The sequence below is a fragment of the Spea bombifrons genome, chromosome 2 (assembly GCF_027358695.1).
Source record: "Spea bombifrons isolate aSpeBom1 chromosome 2, aSpeBom1.2.pri, whole genome shotgun sequence".
NCBI lineage: Eukaryota > Metazoa > Chordata > Amphibia > Anura > Pelobatidae > Spea > Spea bombifrons.
The window spans coordinates 99,489,122-99,509,823 of record NC_071088.1 but is presented as its reverse complement, the minus strand read 5'-3'; the positions used below and the strand labels follow the sequence as shown (position 1 = coordinate 99,509,823).

The window sequence follows — 20,702 nt, the reverse complement described above, 5'->3', positions numbered from 1 at the left end:
TCTTGTGGTTCCTTTTTGGCCCATTTGTTTTCGGACAACAAATTCCATTTTCTGCACATTTGTTTCAGACAAAAATAGGGGGCATTTTAACTTTAGAAACAAAATTAACTGTCCGACACCCACGTTTACTTACACTTTCTCAGACTTCAATCACTCTCTCACACTCTCATTTTCATTAGCTCTCTCATGCTCCATGAATGTCTCCTTACCTTCTCTGCCAACCACTGCCACTTTCATGTCTCGCAGCTCCACTTCCATGTCTTGCAGCTCCATCTCTGTGTCTCGCATCTTCTTGTTCTTTCTTCTCTGGATATGAGTGTGGGAGAATGTGGATGAGAGTGTGAGAGAGTGGAGGTGAAAGAGCCTGCACATTTCTGATGGAAATTCAGAGAATTTTGCTTTGTTTTTGATAATTTTATGGGGGGGTATGTTCTCTTTTTCAGAATTCGAATGCACCACTATGCATTATTGGGGGCAATATCGCTAAGATTTGAACTTTGAAGAGGAACAACCATTATATGTAATTCATGCAAAGGATTTTTTTACATTTCACAACCCATTCATTCTTGTTAAATCTTTTTTTTTTGTTCACAGAATGTTGCAAGCGTTGTGCTAAAATTAAAGGGGCTTAGCTGCACAGAGATGAGTGCTCTAGTATGATAAACCTAATTAGATGTAAATTATTAACTTCTTTGTATCTCTTACTAATTAAGAGACCACACCAACAGGAATGTTATGCTTATATGGCACAATGAGCCTTTCCGTAATGTTTGCAAAATATGAGCACTTTAAAACTAGCAGTATTTCATGCTGTTCAAAAATACAGACTAAAGAAAACACCTCAACAGAGTGAAACCAAGAACATTCCTTCAACAGGATATTACTCATCTTTTTCAAAAACTATAATATTCTCATATGCCTGGGAACAGACACCTTCCCCAAGGAAGCTAATGAACAAGTTTCTATAATTAGAACCCCACATTTGCCCACTTACCAATATATGTATACACTTACCCACATGTTTTCAGATAGCTATTTTTCCACACTTATATTCTAAGTTGCTCCTTGAATGACCCCACTTATGTATTTACTATAAATTCTGAAGGGCTAACCCCAGTGAGCGTCTGCTGCAGGAAGAACTTGATGGACCATATATAGTTAAATCAGTGAGATTTCTTCAAAGTCTCTTCACTCGTTGAATTATGAATTATACAATACCAGCTTAGGTGGCTTAAGTGACATCAAATAAACGTTGTCAGGTACTTGTAAGAGTCTTGTATTTTCTTTATTCTTCAAAGTGAAAAAAAGTTGATCTAGCAAAAACATACAGAGTAAATGCCAGAGGGTTTCTGTTGCTCGTCATTCAACTAAAAAAAACCCAGATAATTTAAAAAGAATTAGAACTAATAAACACATTGCCTGCTGCATGTCCATCTGTGTAAGTGGCTCATCAGATGGAGTTTCAAAAAGGTACTTCACTTTTTTATGCTTTGATGTTGTGTTGACAGTTTGTGATGCATAAGATCTCGATTTAATAAAGCATTTTGCTTCATGGATGGTGTTTGAGGCAATCATTAAAAACAAAAAAACCCTTCAAATAATTCATGTTTAATCCAGGGCTATCACAAGGGTTCTGGGTTGAATGTGGTTTTGAAGCATCCTGAAACTGTAGTAAATAAAACCTCCAATGCTGTAGCTAGCATATAATCTGCTTGTCACTTGTCTTAAATTTTACTTTTCACAACGTTATTGGTGAAATCTAAATTAGCTGTTATATTCAGTAAGCAATATAAAGTGGGCCCTGGATAGACAGAATTCAGAGGAGGGGCCGCATGATCAGGCCTGGATCATGTTGAGGTGCATGATCACCTCATAGATCATTTTGGATAGGTCAGAGTCTTAGGGGGGCATGGGGTTAATGTCACAAGGAAGAGGCAGAACAGGAGATTTTCCCTCCCTCCCTTTGTTTTTCTTGGTGTTATCGGGGAACTGAGGTTCCAGGCATGTTTTTTATGGTTGGTATATTCATGGTATGTGGGTGAACTCGTCGCGGTTTCTCATCCGAGGTATGGAAACCATGATTATTGTGTAGTTTGAAGGACCTTTTCCCACGGGCAGGGTCTCAAGGGAATGAGGGGGACGTTGTGCTTACACCACGCGCTAGTGCGGTTTACTGCTCTTGGTTGGTGTACGCGGCAACATGTTCGTGTGAGTTCCAGTGTGACGTGGAACAGTTGATTAAGTCATATGGTTGTTGTGTGGGGTTGTGTTTGTAACGTCCATGGTTACAAAGTTACAATAAGATGTATGTTTTACGTTTTAATAAAGATTATATAAGAGAGTTTTCTTTTTAGCTTTTGAATACCTTATGAGGCCAAAGAAAAGGGTTTGTGACCAAAAATTGAACTCCTCTAGGGATTACCCTTTCTTGTTCAGGAAATAGATTTGGGAGATACACCTTCTTTGGGACAGATGGGTGGTGGGCGTTTTTTGGAAATATGCATGCCCTCTGAGAGAACAATATTCTCATATTGTTATTAATAATGCCACATCCTCTTTATTACCTATGATCTCTCTGCAAATACTAATTCTTGTACGACTCTCCAGTCCTTTGGCAAACAAACCGCTTTGTGCTACAACCAAATATTTTGACACATTGGACCAGAGCGCTGCTGACATTTTTCTGCACCCAGTTCCTGTGCTTTCGTGAATAGTTGAGTTAATTGGCCTTGTTTCCACAAAGTATGGCTTTTTGGCCACCAGCCTTCTATAAGGACCACTTCTGACTTCTCCGCACAGTAGATGGATGTATCACGGTTTCACTGTTTTCTGAGGATGCTGAGCTGATGGCACTGCTGGACATCTTTCCATTGCAAAGGGAAGTAAGTATGATATGTCTTTCATCTGCTGCACTAAGTTACCTTCATCAACCACTGTGTCTAGATTCCTCAACACTTACCGTTTCTTTGTGCTTCTTCAAAAGCGCAAAAAACAGAAGATCTGGAAACTCTTGTCTGCCTTTAAATTTCTACCTGTGTCTAGCAATGGTGTGTCACTTTTGACATTAAACTGTCTTCAGAAATCTCACCTTGTTAGTAAGTTCTGCTGTTCCTCACCCAGTTTTATTCCTCCTATACAGCGGTTTCTGTTTCAGTTATTCATTGTGTTTCAACTTACATATTAAATTGATGGTCATTAATTCTTACAGCTAACTATATGCTACAAAGTCTCTGACAGAGCAAGTGTACCTAGAAGAATGTATGTTGTTTTGATGAAAAAGGGTTGCCACACCAACTATTGACTTGATGTAGATTTTTCTTTTCACTCACTTTGCATTTTGTTAAATTATAAAAGTAAATTATTAGCATGTATATATATATTCAAAATAATTTGGGAGTAGGAGTGGGTGGTTACAGTTTGCATACCCTGGCAGAAATTGTGAAATGTTGGTAATGTTTTGAAAATATGACTGATCATGCAAAAAAAGGTTACTGATCATATGAAGCAATTTATTATCACATAGTCGTTTGGCTCTTTTTTAAATCATAATGATAAAAGATATCACCAAAATGGCCCTGATGAAAAGTTTACATACCCTTGAATGCCTGGCCTTGTTACAGACACAGAAGGTGACACACCCCGGTTAAAATGGCAGTTAAAGGTTAATTTTCTACACCTGCGGCTGTTAAATTGCAATTAGTGTGTGTGTGTGTGTGTATAAATAGTCAATTAATTTGTTAGCTCTCACATGGATGCACTGAAATACAGGATGCTCTGGAAAAAGACGATGCGGTTGTTTCAAGGAGCACAATACAACGATACTTGAACACAAATGAGCTGCATGGTCAAGGTGCCAGCAAGAAGCCTTTACTGCACCAATGCCAAAAAAACTTGGTTATAATATGCCCAACAACACCTTGAAACACCTCAGCTTCTGGTACAATGTAATTTGGAGTGACAAGACCGAAATAGAGCTTTATGGTCACAAGGGGTCAACAAGGCCTATAGTGAAAAGAATACCATTCCCTCTGTGAAGCATGGTGGTGGCTCACTGATGTTTTGGGGTTGTGTGATATCTAAAGGCACAGGGAATCTTGTGAAAATTGATGGCAAGATGAATGCCGTATATGCTTCCACATGAAAGCTGTGTATGGGACACTCTTGGACTTTCCAGCACAACAATAACCTTAACACAAGGCCAAGTTGACCCTCCAGTGGTTACAGTAGAGAAAGGTGAAGGTTCTGTGAAGAGGCCATCACAGTGAGTATATCTGGTGTTTGCGGTTAAAATGCCACATTTGGGAAGTGCACCCCCCCCATTTGGTCAGTCTGTGCCTATGCCCTATCTTTGAGCCCGGCCACTCCCCTTGGGTATTTAAAAAGCTTTTACTTTAACACTTTCCCTATTAAGATTTTTGGGAAGATACAGTGTTAAATTTAGCACTTGCTCATTATTATTATTATTATTATTATTATTATCTTTTATTTATATAGCACCAACAATTTACGCAGCGCTTAATGGTAATAAACTTTATTTTTTTTTTTTATTCTTTTTGGACTTTTTTTTTTTACATTTTACTGGAACTGGATGGTTCCTCTGATGCATAATATTTTTTAAATGTTACCATTTTTTTAAGCTTTTTTTTTTAATTATTATTTTTAAATTTTTTACTAATCACATAGTGATTAGAAAGCTGGGCTCCATTGACTTGTATGGTTGAATGCAGTACCTGTATTCAACCTGCAAGTGGAGCCAGAGTTCTCTAGAGGGTCTGGAAACCCTCTGGTGAACTTTTCCAACTTTATTTTTCTACAGGACAGCCGCCATCTTGCGAGTGGCGAAAACAGTCGTAGTGGCGGTCATAACGCGTCCAGGGGTGAGTGTTCGGTGTCACTGAATGCCTCGTGATCAAGGCATTTCAGCAACACTGTTGAAGTTTAGGAGGTGTACATTTTAAAACATACAATGTATGGCGGATGTTGACGTCCACGGGGAGGGCCCAGACATGGCCCATGATGCCGATCTCGCTGTTGCTGAATGCCTTGACACTGAGGCATTACAGCATCACCGTTTAAGCGAAGAAAGTGATCGTAGATCACTTTCTAAGCTTGTTTCATGAAATGATGTGTCAGGCACGTCAAAGGTCATTAAGTGAAATGCCCAGGGCCAGCCCAAGACAAAATGCCGCCTGGGGCGAATTTTGAAATGCCGCCCCCCCATTATCTACCCTTCCTCTCCCTCCCTGTTATCTACCCTTAACCCCCCCCCTTGTACTTACCTTTCAGCAGTCCTGCGGCGAGTCTCCCTGTTTGGTCTCGGTGTCGGCTTGTAATGCTGAGCGCCGGAAATGAATCTTCCGGCACTCAGCATTACAAGCTGGCACCGAGACTGAACAGGGAGACTCGCCGCAGAGGAGAGAGAGAGAGGGGCGCCCCTTTTTCTCTCTTTCGCTTTAAAAAAAAAAGGTTGCCCCACTCGGCTCCATTGTCGGGCCGGCCCTGGAAATGCCTGACCCATCAATGGACGTTAAGGGGTTAAGAGAGTGATCCTAATGTCAGATTGTTACCTGTATAAAATACACCTGGGAGCCAGACATCTTGGTGATTGATAGGGGATCAAATACTTATTTCACTAAATGCAAATACATTTATAACTTATTTGAAATGCATTATTCTGTATTTTTGTTGTTGTTATTCTGTCTCTCACTGTTCAAAGAAACTTACCATTAAAATTAAAGACTGAACATGTCTTTGTCAGTGGGTGAACATACAAAACCAGCAGGGGGTCAAATAATGTTTTCTTTTACTCTCTCTCTCTCTCTCTCTCTATATATATATATATATATATATATATATACTCTCACACACATACATGGCTATACATATGGTTATTTGTTTCTTTTTATTTTTTATCTATCACATAAAAGTGACTTAATGCCATCTCCACTTTTTCATCCCATTTTCTATTGAATAAACAATATTGTGCATCTCCCCAAGTATGAGAAATTGAATCATATTGATATATATTGCTCACGTACCCAACAAAATGTTTGCTTCTAAAACATTCTTGCGTAGTGAATACATTTTCATTTTAGTGGTAATTTATCATTTTAAGTTCTTGTGGTTTGTTTAAAAATGTGAAAGAGTGACATGAAATAGTACTTGTATGGGACTTTTTATATAGTATTAGCACAATAACTCAAAGGTATTGCACTTTCATGAACACTACATTGTTTCTCAAGATGCCTTCATTAATCAAATGCACTTGCTACAAAGCATACATATTTCTTAAAGAAATGGAATCATAGCAATTGTCTGAATTTCTAAATACTGTATATTTTATAGCAGTGTGTGAAAATGTTGACTTCGTCAACATTTGTCACTGTGCCTGTAGGAGTCTAATTATCTTTGCAGATATGGCCTTGTATTTGTGATGTTGAGGATAGAAATGTATATTGAGCATGTTATGTTGACAACTCTGAGGAACAGCAGGTTGTAGCATGAAACGTATGTTTTCCATTTTACCACTTTTTTCAACACATGGTCCACTAAAAAATATGGTATATATTTCATGTGTTACATCAAAAACCGATGCATGTATACCTGGATTCTGGATATAATACATAAAGAGATGGCATCTTTGAAATTGTGACGCTTTTCTTTGGTCGATGACACACCAAAGGTCACCCTTAACATCCAAGATACAAACACCATGTTTTGTTTTTTCACTATACCTGTTTTAGTGGATTTTCAACAGATGTGATGATATGATTCACTGAAATGTTGTCAAAATGACAATGACATTTCCCACTGGTAATACCTGGACCATCCACTGTAACACAGAGCATCTTATCAGTGTTATATATGACAACTGGATGATTTTATATGGGATGTTATCAATATGTCCCCCAAGTGTCTCGCTTTGCAATTTTAGTATGATGCTATCTGCAATCTGATTCAGATGCTACAAATATGTATCCTAGCAACATAATAAAATGGGAAATATACAAATCATTAGGACCTGCTTGGTAGAAGATTTGTCAGAGAGGCTTTCAAAACTTGTTGGCTATCAAAAAATCCCCTTAAAAAATAAAATATTTGTTCAAATGTTTGTAAAATGATAAAGCTGAATTAACAAGTGTTTTAAGTATGGGCTACCTGCCTATATAGAGGTCAATACATGTCCTAAAGATAAGGGTTACATACCTTGGTTCAATCCTGGACAGATGTTGGGCTAGAGCTATAAAATAAATGCTATTTGTCTTTTAATGAAATGATTAAAAAGTGGCCACAATTTTTGTCATTTCAGCATATAGAGTTTCCAAGTTAATGGCCAGCTGTGATTAGGATGCTAAACTATACAAAGATAGCTCTCTCAATGACGGCATATTTGAAAATGTTCAACAATTACCAGAGTCCTTGAACAACATACTTTGATAGCAGTGCCCATGAAATTAAGGTCATTGTACATTATATGCAGCAAAGAGGAATAAAAGTGACAAGACTTTAGATGTAGACCCTCTAAATTAAATGGAAAGGGCTTTGGATATTTGATTTTGTTGCTCAGAAGGAAGGCAGTGTCTGAGCTAAAGTTGGATTAACTGATTTCACCTTGAATACCATTATCTAATTTTGTGAAAGTATTAAAAGAAGCATCCCATGAGTAAATGTAGAAGCTAAAACACTTTTATGCGTCATAATCGTATCCCATTTTATGCTTAACTGAATGTTCAGCGAGTCAGTGAGGACATACATCATTGGAATCGAGTCTTTGAGAACATGGTGATTTAAAATCTTGCTAAATTGTGAAAATTGCTTAAAAACCATAACCTAAGCCACTGGTTTCATTCTTAATTAGCAACTTAAAGCTTAAAGGTTTAGAATGTATTTAGAACAGATTTTTCTTGCATTATAGATTTTTCTGTAGCATTAAAAACTACCTTGCATACAACTGAAGATTTGCCTGGAAAACAAATTGTCATTCCTTTGTCAGGGGATAGTTTGTGTTAATGTACTGGATTTTTGGCCCATATTTGCATGGTATATTCAAAGGAGTTTGATTAAAAAAGCCCCATGCTTTTTATTCCATTCTCATTCTGGCCCAGACCCTTCCTGTACATGTTCATGCAATAGGGGATTCCATCACACCATATGGCCATGTATTGCTTGGCCTGCCACTATGTAAACTTACCCCAAGTTTGGTGAGTTCTATCTAGATTTTTACAGCTATATTGCTTACAAAAGAGCTGAATGTTACATACCATATCATACATCAAGGAAAAGGAAAGGAAAATTTAGTATCAATGTAAAACACGCAGCTATTTGCAAAAATGTTAAATAATGTAGATTAGTGATATTTCAGTTTGACTATAGTTGTAAGTGACTTCACATTTGGTTTGAGAGTCTGCAAAAACCCTTTGATATACCTAAATACTTATTTGTTTCCACAGTGAGCCCAGTGGTGTTCTTCATGTGCCACAAGCATCGAGACTTGCTTAAAAGCTAGTGTATAAGCTTCATCAAAGGGATGAATTTGGCAGATCTTAAAGTGTGTTCCTTGTAAATATCCACACTTCAGGTGCTTGCAAATAATTGCAAACATTAGGTCCCTGCATTAGGTCCCTGAAAAATATGTTTTATGCAAATTGTCATAAAGAATGTTATTAGTCAGGACAGATTTTAACTTATGAGTTTGCCTAGGCAACGCTGTGGTTTTTTTTTTTTTTGAGGTAAAGTGAAATTATTTTCATTTTTATTAATTATAAATTATTTATAATTTCAATAGTGTAAGGCATAATATACATGTGGAATTTTGTTTGTTAAATGCCCATCATATTTCATTCACCTTCATTATAACAAGGAGGAATGTTTACTATACATTGCAAAAGTCCAACCCCAGTGACCTTCTGCCCTGGCCATCCCTGTATAATGTATGCTTATATTAGTGTAATTTCTCATTACCCATTGAATTATACATTATGCAGAGCATAATGAAGGGGAAACATCAACTCTACTTTAGTAAATAAACACCAAAGCTGAAAATAATTTATCCTTAATTGTTAAGCATATTGTAAATTATAGTTTATTGTAAGGTCCAAAGGGTACCAAGGGCTTCCAATTTGTTTAAATAATATACTAAACTATAAAAGAGAATGGCATTTTACAATGGTTTGACACCCAAACATTGATAGCGTCAGATCAAGCACATTGATTTACTTTTAACCTGATCATTAGACATGTGCAAATGGGCCAAAAATGATTTGGTTTAATTTTTCGCTTAGTTTTTGGCCTGTTCATTTCGTTCCCTGTCAATTTAGTTTGACGAAACATTCGGGCATTTTTGATTCGGGAACGAAATTCAATGCCCAGTGCACGCGTTCACTCACACTCTCATTCTCGTTCACTCTCCTGCTGTCTAAATGTTTTGCTATATTCTATGCCGACCACTTCAGACCTCCATGGACATAAACGGGCTGGAACATATGGCGGTGCTGTGGTGATGTTCTCCCCGATCCACCAGTTGGGGAAGAGGACATTCCTGAAAGCCTTTAATTAATCATGTTCACCTGTGCTTCAGGAGAAGAGTAGTATTAAGTAGTCTGTTTGCAGACTGACTTTAGCCCTGTTGAAGTTGTATGTGCAAGGAAAGTTGCTTTGCCTTTGCAACGTTCCATGTGTCCAAATGCCATGTTTAGGGAATGGAAAAATTGCAATATTGTAGCAGCTATGTATCGGGAGATGCAATGTGGAACAAGTTGACTAGATTTTAATGGTCCTACATTAGCTCTGAGAGGACTATGCAATAGTCTTTATGTCAGTGAGGTAAAGCTGGTCTCCCTCTAGGTACCAGCAAAGTGTTTCATCTTTAGAATTGCATTTTTTTCTTAGGGAGTGTCTCTTGGGGTTCCTAATGTAAAAACTATATACAGCAATGTGCCAAACTGTCTTACTCAAGAATGCATAACTCATAAATAGCTTTCTTTCCTGTGGGCACTCAATTAACTCACATGTGACTCACATTACAGAGGGAAAAAACCTCCACCAATATATCAAACATATGTTCTTTGAAATAGAAAGTATTGGTAGAAGATGCATCATATGCTTAAGTCACACTTTATGTTATACTGTACTGCTTACTTTTAGGACAGTAGAACACTGTGATACACTTAAGCCCACAAACAATCTGAGTCCCTACAAAAGAGGAACACTTGGTAGGTATGGATCACTGTCAAGTGTTCGTCTTCAACATTCACAATTATTTTCTTTATATTTCTCACTATATCTGTAACCAGTTCTTTTTATTTTATTTTATGTAAATATTTGGAATAAATTGGTTTCGTATATTAAGATTTCAAGCAAATTAATCTGACCTACTGTCTTACAGGCTAATAAACTTCTATACTGTGTAATTGAAACAGTAATTAATTATTTACGTAAGTTATAAAACGTCAATATTTTTTATTGTGCCCAGTAAAGCTGATCTGTACTGAAAGACACATTTGAAATTATAATCCTGAATAGAAGAGTTCCAAAATAAACATTAATAATATTGATTGAAATTGATATAAAGCATATAGTCTGCATTTCAGCATGATTACGATGCGTTTGCAAAAATGTATTTTAGCAGAATTCTTTATGACCTTTAATTAACCCCTTAGATATAGAGAATTTCCATATCAGTTTTAAAAACTATAAAATCTATTTCCTTTATTAGAAATTGGTAAAAAGGGAATGAAAGAACTAAAACTTCTTTTAAAACTCTGCTTTATCTTGTACATAGAGGGCTAAAATAACCAAAATATGGTTGAATTTAAGCTCTAGACATCGTTGACACCCAATGCTAATGTTCAACAGACAAAACTGGAAGCTGGCAGTAGTTTAGATTCAGTGTGCCTCAAAATGAATGAATAATGAAACCATGCTTCTCAGCTGTCCAGATTCGCACAGGGCTCTGTCCCACAAAGCTGAAAAGTAGAGACTGGTCCTGCAGTGTGGCAGGTCGTCTTGCTAATCCCCTCCATGGTCTTCTTTGCCTTGTGTACTGCTTTCCTGGAAGTGATGTTACATCTGGGGGCATAGTACAGCAAAATAGACGGTGAGGCTAAGCATGAAGAAGATTAAATGAATGGAGAAAGAATATGACTGGGGGGGGTGGCGCTGAAAAATTATTCCTACAGAAACAGGGTCAAATCCCAATTTCCTTACCTGAACAGTACAATAAAACTGTCTCACTAAAGAAGAAGTTGATAGGGGAGTTGCAATTTCATTCCTAAATACTCAAATATATAATTTTTTTTTACATAGACATTTTATCACTTTTCATGCGGCCATTTTACCATCCAATATCTTCCAAGATTTGAAGCAAAATTACATAGCTTGAAACACTGGTGTGAACTTAATGTGATATATGCAGCTGCTAAAAAATGAATTTAGCAACATCCCCAAGAACATCAATACCCCACACTCATAGCTTTGGGGAATCTATGGGCCCAAAACCAATATTGAGTAATTACTGCCACTGTAGTGTTTAGAGCTGTAGCCACAGCAAGAGGTCTTGATTTTTTATCCTACTCTATTAACCCTTCAAAATTACATAACCAATGTTTATAGAAAATAGCCTTGAATAAGTTAGCGTTTCATCAAATGTGGTATTTATATTGATCTAAAGGTCCAAGGTGCTATTTTATATGGCTTTTGAAAACACTATAGCTGAACGCAATGTTTGTACTCCAATTGAAATTAAATTTATGTGGCTAAGACCACACAGGGATATTTAGATTCAGTGTGTTTGCAGATGGAAGAAAATTGCATTAAAAGATAAAAGGGATGTTTTGTCTTTCATCTTGCTTTAATCTTAGAAAATATTTGACAAAGTACGGATCAATATTGTGAGGGAATGTGTACTGTTCTCAAAGAAAAAAGTTAAATCCTGTGCCAGTCAGCAGTATTTTACACTTAAAAGACCAACTGACAATACTGCAGTTTGTTGGGCAACTGTTAAGGTCTATTCAGATCTAAAAATTCCAGAGCATTGCAAGACTTACATTATTGTAAATTGCCATGATATCTCATATCTCACAAGAGTACTTTTTTAGGAGAGACTGTCCATTTGTGGACCAAATCCCTCTGCTTTCTCCCCCTCTTATAATGACTTTTTCTTGAATGAGTTATCACAGCCCTAAAAGCACATCTGGGAACTTTCCAGGTATGCTACCCTGTGGTTCTAGGAGAGTGGCTTTGTGAAGAAGCATCATAGCTCAATGTAGGGATATGGTCAGTCCTGGACTATCTTCATGTGTGAGTAGTGGGACGGAAGCGGGTGAGGGGGTGGTATGGCAAAGAAAAAAGGAACTGATCTGGAATTAGGGCGTCTCCAATCAGGGCAAAATGTTCTAAAACATTTGTCTTGCATAAAACAAAAGAATCGTAGAGAAGTAGTTCACAATTATTTAAGTCTGTCTTTGAAATGATAAAAGTACTGCTGAATCAGCAGTCTCAGACACCTGTATTGGAAATGGTACAGTAGGATCTTTAGTAGCTACTGTTAGAAGATCACCCCGTTCGTACCATTGACCAAAAGAAGATTCTGTACTCTTTAAAAGATCATACAAAGATTTGACTTTTTGGCAAATGTTTTCAGGAATTCACTGGAAAAATTCATTAGTTCCAGAAAAAGTAATTTCTGATTACCGTATTTGCTCGATTATAAGACGACCCTGATTATAAGACGACCCCCCAAAATCTGAATATTAACTATTATTAAAAAAAGAAAAAGCCTGAATATAAGATGACCCCAAAGGAAAAAAGTTTTACCAGTAAATGTTAATTCATGTAAACTATTTTTTTTAATAAAAGCTATGATTGAGAAAAATATTTTTTTTGTTTTTATTTCTTGTATTTTCCAACCTGTCCCGCAGTTACGCACATCTGCCCCCAGGCTTGCCACCCCAATATGGCACTGTGGCCCATGATATGCCTTTTAACCCCCTATATGCCACTGTGCCCCATGGTATGCCTTTTGACCCCCTATGTGCCACTCTGCCTCCAGAAATGCCTTATACCCCTATATCCTATTCTGGCATTTAGGGGGTTAAAATGCATATTATGGGGCAGAGTGGCATATAGGGAGGTATAAGGCATTTCAGGAGGCAGAGTGGCATTAAGGGAGTTAAAAGGCATTGTATAGAGCACTCTGCCTCCAGAAATGCCTTATACTCCTATATGCCACTCTGGCATTTAGGGGGTTAAAAGGCATATTATGGGGCAGAATGGCATATAGGGAGGTATAAGGCATTTCAGGAGGCAGAGTGCTCTATTAAATGCCCCCTTAACGCCACTCCAGAAATGCCCTATGCCCCCATTTAACACACACACACACCCTATACCCCCATTTAACTAACACACACACACACACACACACACACTCTCTCTCTCCCCCCTCTCTCCCCCCTCTCCCCCCCCTCTCCCCTCTCTTACCGGTGCTTCCAGCCGGGGCAGCGGGTTGACGTCGCCTTCCGCTGCAGCCGCAAGGAGGTGGAGTTGGCAGCGGGGGTTTGTATGCGTCCGTCGCGTATACTTTCCCCGGCTGTCAGAGGTCAGAGATCAGAGTTCCCCGCACCGGTGCGGGGAACTCTGGTCTCTGACAGTCGGGGAAGGTCTACGCGAAGGACGCAGACAACCCCCGCTGCTAGCCACACTTCCTTCCGGCTGCAGCGGACGTTGTCTACGCGGATCGCGGACGTCAACCCGCTGCCCCGGCAATACAGCAGGAAGCACCGGTAAGTGTGTGTATGATGGGGGGGGGGGTGAGACAGGAGGATCCAGGTCCCCTGCAGCGGTGCGGGGGATCTGGATCTTAGTCTCCTAATCAGACCTCTATTTGAGGTCTGATTAGAAGACGACCCCGATTAGAAGACGAGGGGTATTTTTCAGAGCATTTGCTCTGAAAAAAACTCGTCTTATAATCGAGCAAATACGGTATTTTATGTAATGGCTTACTATGTCCTGGACCATGTGAACCCCTAAGTACTGTACTTCTGGTTATACTATACCAGTTTCACCTTAGATGTGTTCAATTTTAACCTAGATTCATAAAACACAGAAAAAGTTAAAAGACTCAAATGTTCTTTGTTTAGTTTCAGTCTGTAGAGGGATGACATTAATGTATTGTAGCAGGCATTCTAGTTCAGAAAACTTAGACAAAACATTTGCCAATGCCTTGTGCAATTAGGTAGTTGAACTGTTAAATCCTTGGGGTAAAACTGTATTGCTGATTTTGAATAGTGAAAACAAATTTGTACTGAAACTTTTGAATGAGAAGTAATGAAAAGAAGCCATTGTGCACATTTAAAATTGTAAAAATCCTAGCTTTGGCAAGTACTTGTGACACCCCTGCAACATATGTTGACCATGGTGTATATTTTCAGCATTCTCCAATCATTAGTTAATCTCCATAAAGCATTAGGCAAGCCATCAAATTACACCACAGAGGGTCACATACACATAATAAGGAAAAAAGGAACAAACCTATGGTGTAAACCTGGATTTCTTATAAAACAAATATGTTTCATGGGTGTGCCCCCACAAACAACTGTAAGGAGAAGGCTCACTAAACATATCCATGGATTTTTTTACAAAAACACCAATGGCGCAGTATAACTTTGAAATATATAAGATAATGCAATGTATTTTCCAGGCTTATAGGTGGCATAAAACATAATGGAATGTGCAAAAACTCACTAGTATATTCACAAATTAAAATCAACCATCAATGTAGAATAACTTGATCCTCTACGTGTTTTGTCAGCTATCACCGGCTTCCTTCGGAGGAAAATGTTGAGTAAAAGTCCATGTTGTCCATTTTCTCACATCCTCCATCCACACCCTAGACCAGGGAGGATAAAAGGGAACCACCTCATCAAAAAGATGGGGAGACCCCCAACATCTCCCTTGTTTGGGCATATAAACAACTTACATATCTGTATTAAAATAAATATAGTAATAAATATCAATATATCAAGAAAAGTACATATATAAATACATAAATATAAGGGATAACAAAATATAATGTATTTGTCTGTCTCCAAAATCAGTAGTGTTATATGGATTGGTCAGAAAAATGGATATAGCTCTATTAGCATACCTGGGAACTCTCTGGGTTTGACCTGAGATTGCCAGGTGAAGCACTGCTTCTCCGGTTCTCCAGGTCAAGATCCGAATACTCCGCCCCGCCCATTTTCCCTTTAAATGGGGGTGTTACCTGCTCCCGTCAGCAGGAACGCCCCCCGATGTCAGCGGGAACTCCCACCTACATCATCAGGAACTCCCACTGACATCATCGGGAACACCCCCAACGTCATCAGGAACGCCCCCAACGTCATCGGGAACTCCCACTGACGTCGGCGGGACATCCCACTGTCAGTGGGCCGTCCTGGCCGCATTGCGCAAGAGAAGGCTCCGGGTAGCCAGAGCACTGAAGTTCCCAGGTATGCCTATTAGTAAAGTACAGCCTTTATTTGATGTAATGGGCCAGCATAAAAAGACATACAGTTACATAAGCTTTTAGGACCTCAGAGGTCTAAATTTCAATTACGTATGTCTATTTATTCAGACTTTTGAACAAATCCATTTAATCTTCCTTGTTCTTTAGACTGAGTATCATAAATTAATTTACAACATTGTCTCTTAAATCATCCTACCCTATTGTAGTAGAAACACTGTTATTAGTTTTTTGTTAAAAACAGTATGTCACCTGTGAGTCTACATATGGTTCTTATTTTTACATTACTGAAGAGGAGAAGGTGCTGATATGAATACAGTATTTCCCTTCTGTGTATGTCCTTATAAGGAACCTGTCAGGCCCCATCTGGGCTGTGGAGCTGCATGTCTTTAGTTTCCTTGTCTTGCTACAGTTTCCCTAGTCCTTGCTATAGTTCTCCCTTTGCAGAAATCCATTCCTGGATTTCCCTATGCTCTGTCCTGTACCTCTGATTCCTTGATTCCAGTATTGCTGTTTGCTTTAGCTCTGTTTCCTTTATAAGGTGTGCCACACGCGTGTGTTCTGTTTGTCTCAGTCAGCAGTCTAAAGGTATCTCATTGCTATGTGTTTAGATTTCATGTTTGGTTTGCTTAGTACCTCTGTAGGCAGGTTTTAGTGTTAGGACCCACCGTAAATTGGAGTACTTTGGCGTAGCGGTGGGCTAAGCATTCTCTTGCCATATGATGTGACGGAATCTCCAATTGTTATCTTATAGTCCTAGGCTAGTTCCTGTATTCATGTTTGTCTGTGTCTTATGTACCTTGCCCTCCTTTCCCTGAAGCATCTGAGGAGTTTGTTCCTCTCTCCTCTCCCCATGTCCCAGTTAAGATGTCCTATCCTTGGTTAAAGGAGAAGCGTCCAAGGATTCTGGATCCTCACTCCATTCCATGTGTTCCTTGCCTTGTTCCCTGTCCTGTGTTGTGCCCTGTATCATGTATATCTTGTCTGTTTATGTTTCTTGCTTGGTCTCCCGGTCCCTTGCTCCTTGCTCTGTCCCCCTTGCTTGCTATGTTTCTCATGTACTCTGCTTAGCTTCCCTATTCCCCTGCAGCATCCTGTCCATTTCTATGTTCTGTTATGTCTCATACCTGTTCCTGGGTGCCTGCAGGTTATTACTTTGTTTTGAACTCGACAACATCCGCTGCTATGTCAGGTGCTGGTATGTGGCTGCAGAACCCTGGCTGCTCGGCACCCTGGAGGGTGCGATCACCCTGCATCAGGCCCTGACCACTCCACTACTGTGCAATAACCCCTGCACACCACTTTTGGGCGCTCTGGGTCATGGTAGCCGTCTGACCACGGACCCGGGACCTTACAGAACCTTGTTAACCGTATACTCATTCATATAACCCGTTGATGTTCGAGTTCTCTTCTGGTCTTATCAAGGAATGTAGCAGTTTCTTTAAATGCTTGCTTAGTGGATTCAGGACTTCAGGCGGGACCGAGCCAGTAGCCTGCATTTTACCTGAGCGACCCAGAGCGATTGCTTCACCACCAGAGCTCCAGGGGCAGTGATTTAATGCAGGCTGTGGGTGGCTGGAGTGGGGATAGGAAGCTGGACAAGAGGTTTGCTAGGCACCATCTCTATAGCCTGCAATGCCTGAAGTCTGGTTTGTCAGAGCCACAACTAGGCCACAACCAGTCATTTAGCCGGACACCATGCTACGTGGAGGAGGTGGGACTAGGATGTCTGCAACAATTATTAAAGCATTGAGAAGGAGGTGGCAGAGAATGCGGTTGGAATGGAACTGACCTAAAGTTACATGGGTTTCAAGATCAAAAACAACTTGGGTTTAAATCAGGAAGATCATGCCAAACTAATCTTATTGATTTTTTTTGATTGAGTAACTAAAATATTGATCAGGGTGGTACAGTAGCCATTGCGTATCTGCATTTCAGTAAGGCTTTTGACACTGTGCCACATAGAAGACGTATCAATAAACTGAGTTTTGATTCCAATATTGTTCAAAGGATTAGACAGGCATCAGAGGGTTGTAGTCAGATCATATGGAGAGCAAGGGCTTGTTACCAGTGGATCTGTACTTGTACCCATTTATTTTAATATTTTTATTAGTGATATTGCAGAAGGTAAGGTATGTCTTTTTTTGCTGATGACACAAAGATTTACAACGGTTGATGTTCCTGCAGGGATAAGTCAAATGGCAAATGATTTAGGTAAACTGGAAAAATGGTCTGAGATGTGGCAGCTGACATTTAATGTGGATAAGTGCAAAGTAATGCACCTGGGGCATAAAAACCAAAGGACAGACTGTAGAATATCTGATTATGTCCTAACCTCAACATCTAAGGAAAGGGATTAAGATGACTTAAAGATAGGTAGACACTGCAATAGAGCAGCAGGAAATGCTAGCAGAATGCTTGGTTCTATAGGGGTATTAGCAGTAGAAATAGGGAATTCCTCATGCCATTGTACAGACCACTGGTGAGACCTCAATTGGAGTATTGCTTACAGAACTGGAGACCGTATCTCCAGAAGGATATAGATACTAGACTTGTACATTTTTATCCGGGAGAACATGAAAACGAACACCATTGTATTGGCAATTTAGGGCTATGGACAAACAGATCAGGATTAAGTTCCAAAAAATAAAAACATAAGGAAAAAATAAAATATAGATGAAATAAATAAATAATGAAATCACTTGATTGGGAGCTCAGTGACACTGGCAAAAAAATATAGAAATAGGAAGAGTGCAAAAAATATATGAAAATAATAAAATAAGTAAATAAATATTTATTTAAGTACGGGTGTGGCCCTCCGGAACAAAAATGTATGTATGTGTGGTATGACTGCAATCAGAAGATGTTGCTGAACATAAACTGGGTAATTGTTCAGCTATGGTACTTACAGTATTAAGAAAATGTAAGCAATATTGCAAAATTTTAATATTTTTCTATTTTAGCATAGATCACTGCCCAAAGTGTATGGGGGCTTCTGCTTATTTGTATCACTGTCTGTGCCAATGTCCTTGGACACGAAGGTTTTGGTCCACCACAGTGACACTGCACTGTTATTTGGGGGTGCCAGTCACTAATCTTTCACCAGAACTGGCTATTTTGGGCATAGTTGATGACTTTTATGAGGAAAATAAAATAAAACAAAGCAGTGGTGACTCTAGAAACAATATATAGGGGGGACACAAGATGCCACAGTCAAACTGGGGAGGGCATTAATAATTTCCACCATTAAATCATACCACTGAAAAAACATATATAATGTGCTATGGTATGATACTTTTGTTATTGGACAATACAATACTTGATCATTCAACATGGGAAGCCTGAAGGCAAAATTAAGTACGACTAACCCTTGAAATAAATATTATAGAGTAAACAACACAATACCTTAAATTTTCCACTAGATGATTTCAGGGCCTAATATTAGACTCTGCTGCCGCTATATATAAATATTAGATCCTGCTGCTGATATATATATATATATTAGCCCTGCTGTCCATATATATTAATAATAGCCCCAGTTGCTGATATATATATATATATATATATATATATATTAATATTAGCCCCAGTTGCTGATATATATATTAATATTAGTCCCTTTTGCCAATATATATATATATATATAAATATACGTATAAATATTAGACCCTGCTGCCGATAGCAGGTATAGATCAACACATTGCATGTATAGATCAATTGAAATTCACTTGTGATCTCAGCACTGAGGGTATATATCAAATAAACAGAATCAGAAATACAAATCCTGTATTTGCAGGTATACAATAATAATATATGAAACATTGCATTGCAGGTATAGATCAAATAAATACATGGAAATAGCATTGCAGGTATTAATCAACTGAGCAAGACATACAAACCCTGTATTTGCAGGTACACATAAATAATGTATGGAAACATAGCATAGCAGATATGGATCTACAGAATAACATACAAACCCAGCTTTTCAGGCACAGATCAATTGGAATTCACATAAAAACACAGCATTAAAGGTATATTTTAAACCCCCTAAATTACAGGCATAGATCGCTGGTTGCACACCCCATATACATCTTTGTCCCATATACACCCTGCCTGTGCCATTTTTGTCCCCAAGGCTCAAACATCCTGCTAGTGCCATCTTTGCCCTTCCACAATTATACATCTATGATACACACAAACACATTAACTCATTCATTCAGACAATTCATCCACACATTAACTCATGCTCTTCCTCATTCAGACAATTCATCCACAGATTAACTCATGCTCTCCCTCATTCAGACAATTCATCCACACATTAACTCATGCTCTCCCTCATTCAGACAATCCATCCACATATTAACTCATGCTCTCCCTCATTCAGACAATTCATCCACACATTAAATCATGCTCTCCCTCATTCAGACAATTCATCCACACATTAACTCATGCTCTCCCTCATTCAGACAATTCATCCACATATTAACTCATGCTCTCTCTCTTTCAGACAATTCATCCACATATTAACTCATGCTCTCCCTCATTCAGACAGTTCATCCACATATTAACTCATGCTCTCCCTCATTCAGACAATTCATCCACATTTTAACTCATGCTCTCCCTCAGACAGTTCATCCACATATTAACTCATGCTCTCCCTCATTCAGACAATTCATCCACATATTAACTTATGCTCTCCCTCATTCAGACAATTCATCCACACATTAACTCATGCTCTCCCTCATTCAGACAATTCATCCACACATTAACTCATGTTCTCCCTCATTCAGACAATTCATCCACACATTAATTCATGCTCTCCCTCATTTAGACAATTCATCCACACTAAGTCATGTTCTCCCTCATTCAGACAATTCATCCACACATTAACTCATGCTCTCCCTCATTCAGACAATTCATCCACACATTAACTCATGCTCTCCCTCATTCAGACAATTCATCCACACATTAACTCCTGCTCTCCCTCATTCAGACAATTCATCCACACATTAACTCATGCTCTCCCTCATTCAGGCAATTCATCCACATATTAACTCATGCTCTCACTCATTCAGGCAATTCATCCACATATTAACTCATGGTCTCCCTCATTCAGACAATTCATCCACATATTAACTCATGCTCTCCCTCATTCAGACAATTCATCCACACATTAACTCATGCTCTCCCTCATTCAGACAAT

At 38.7% G+C, this 20,702-nt stretch overlaps 1 protein-coding gene and 1 pseudogene across 1 annotated transcript in view; one reads left to right on the top strand and one right to left on the bottom strand.

The window, feature by feature from the left end:
- The window catches only part of GPC6 (glypican 6), a 245,333-nt gene that overhangs the window by 106,170 nt on the left and 118,461 nt on the right, over window positions 1–20,702 (top strand). The gene's annotated exons all lie outside the window — the stretch shown is intronic.
- Window positions 151–20,702, bottom strand: part of LOC128475259 (outer mitochondrial transmembrane helix translocase-like) — a 43,641-nt pseudogene continuing 23,089 nt past the window's right edge.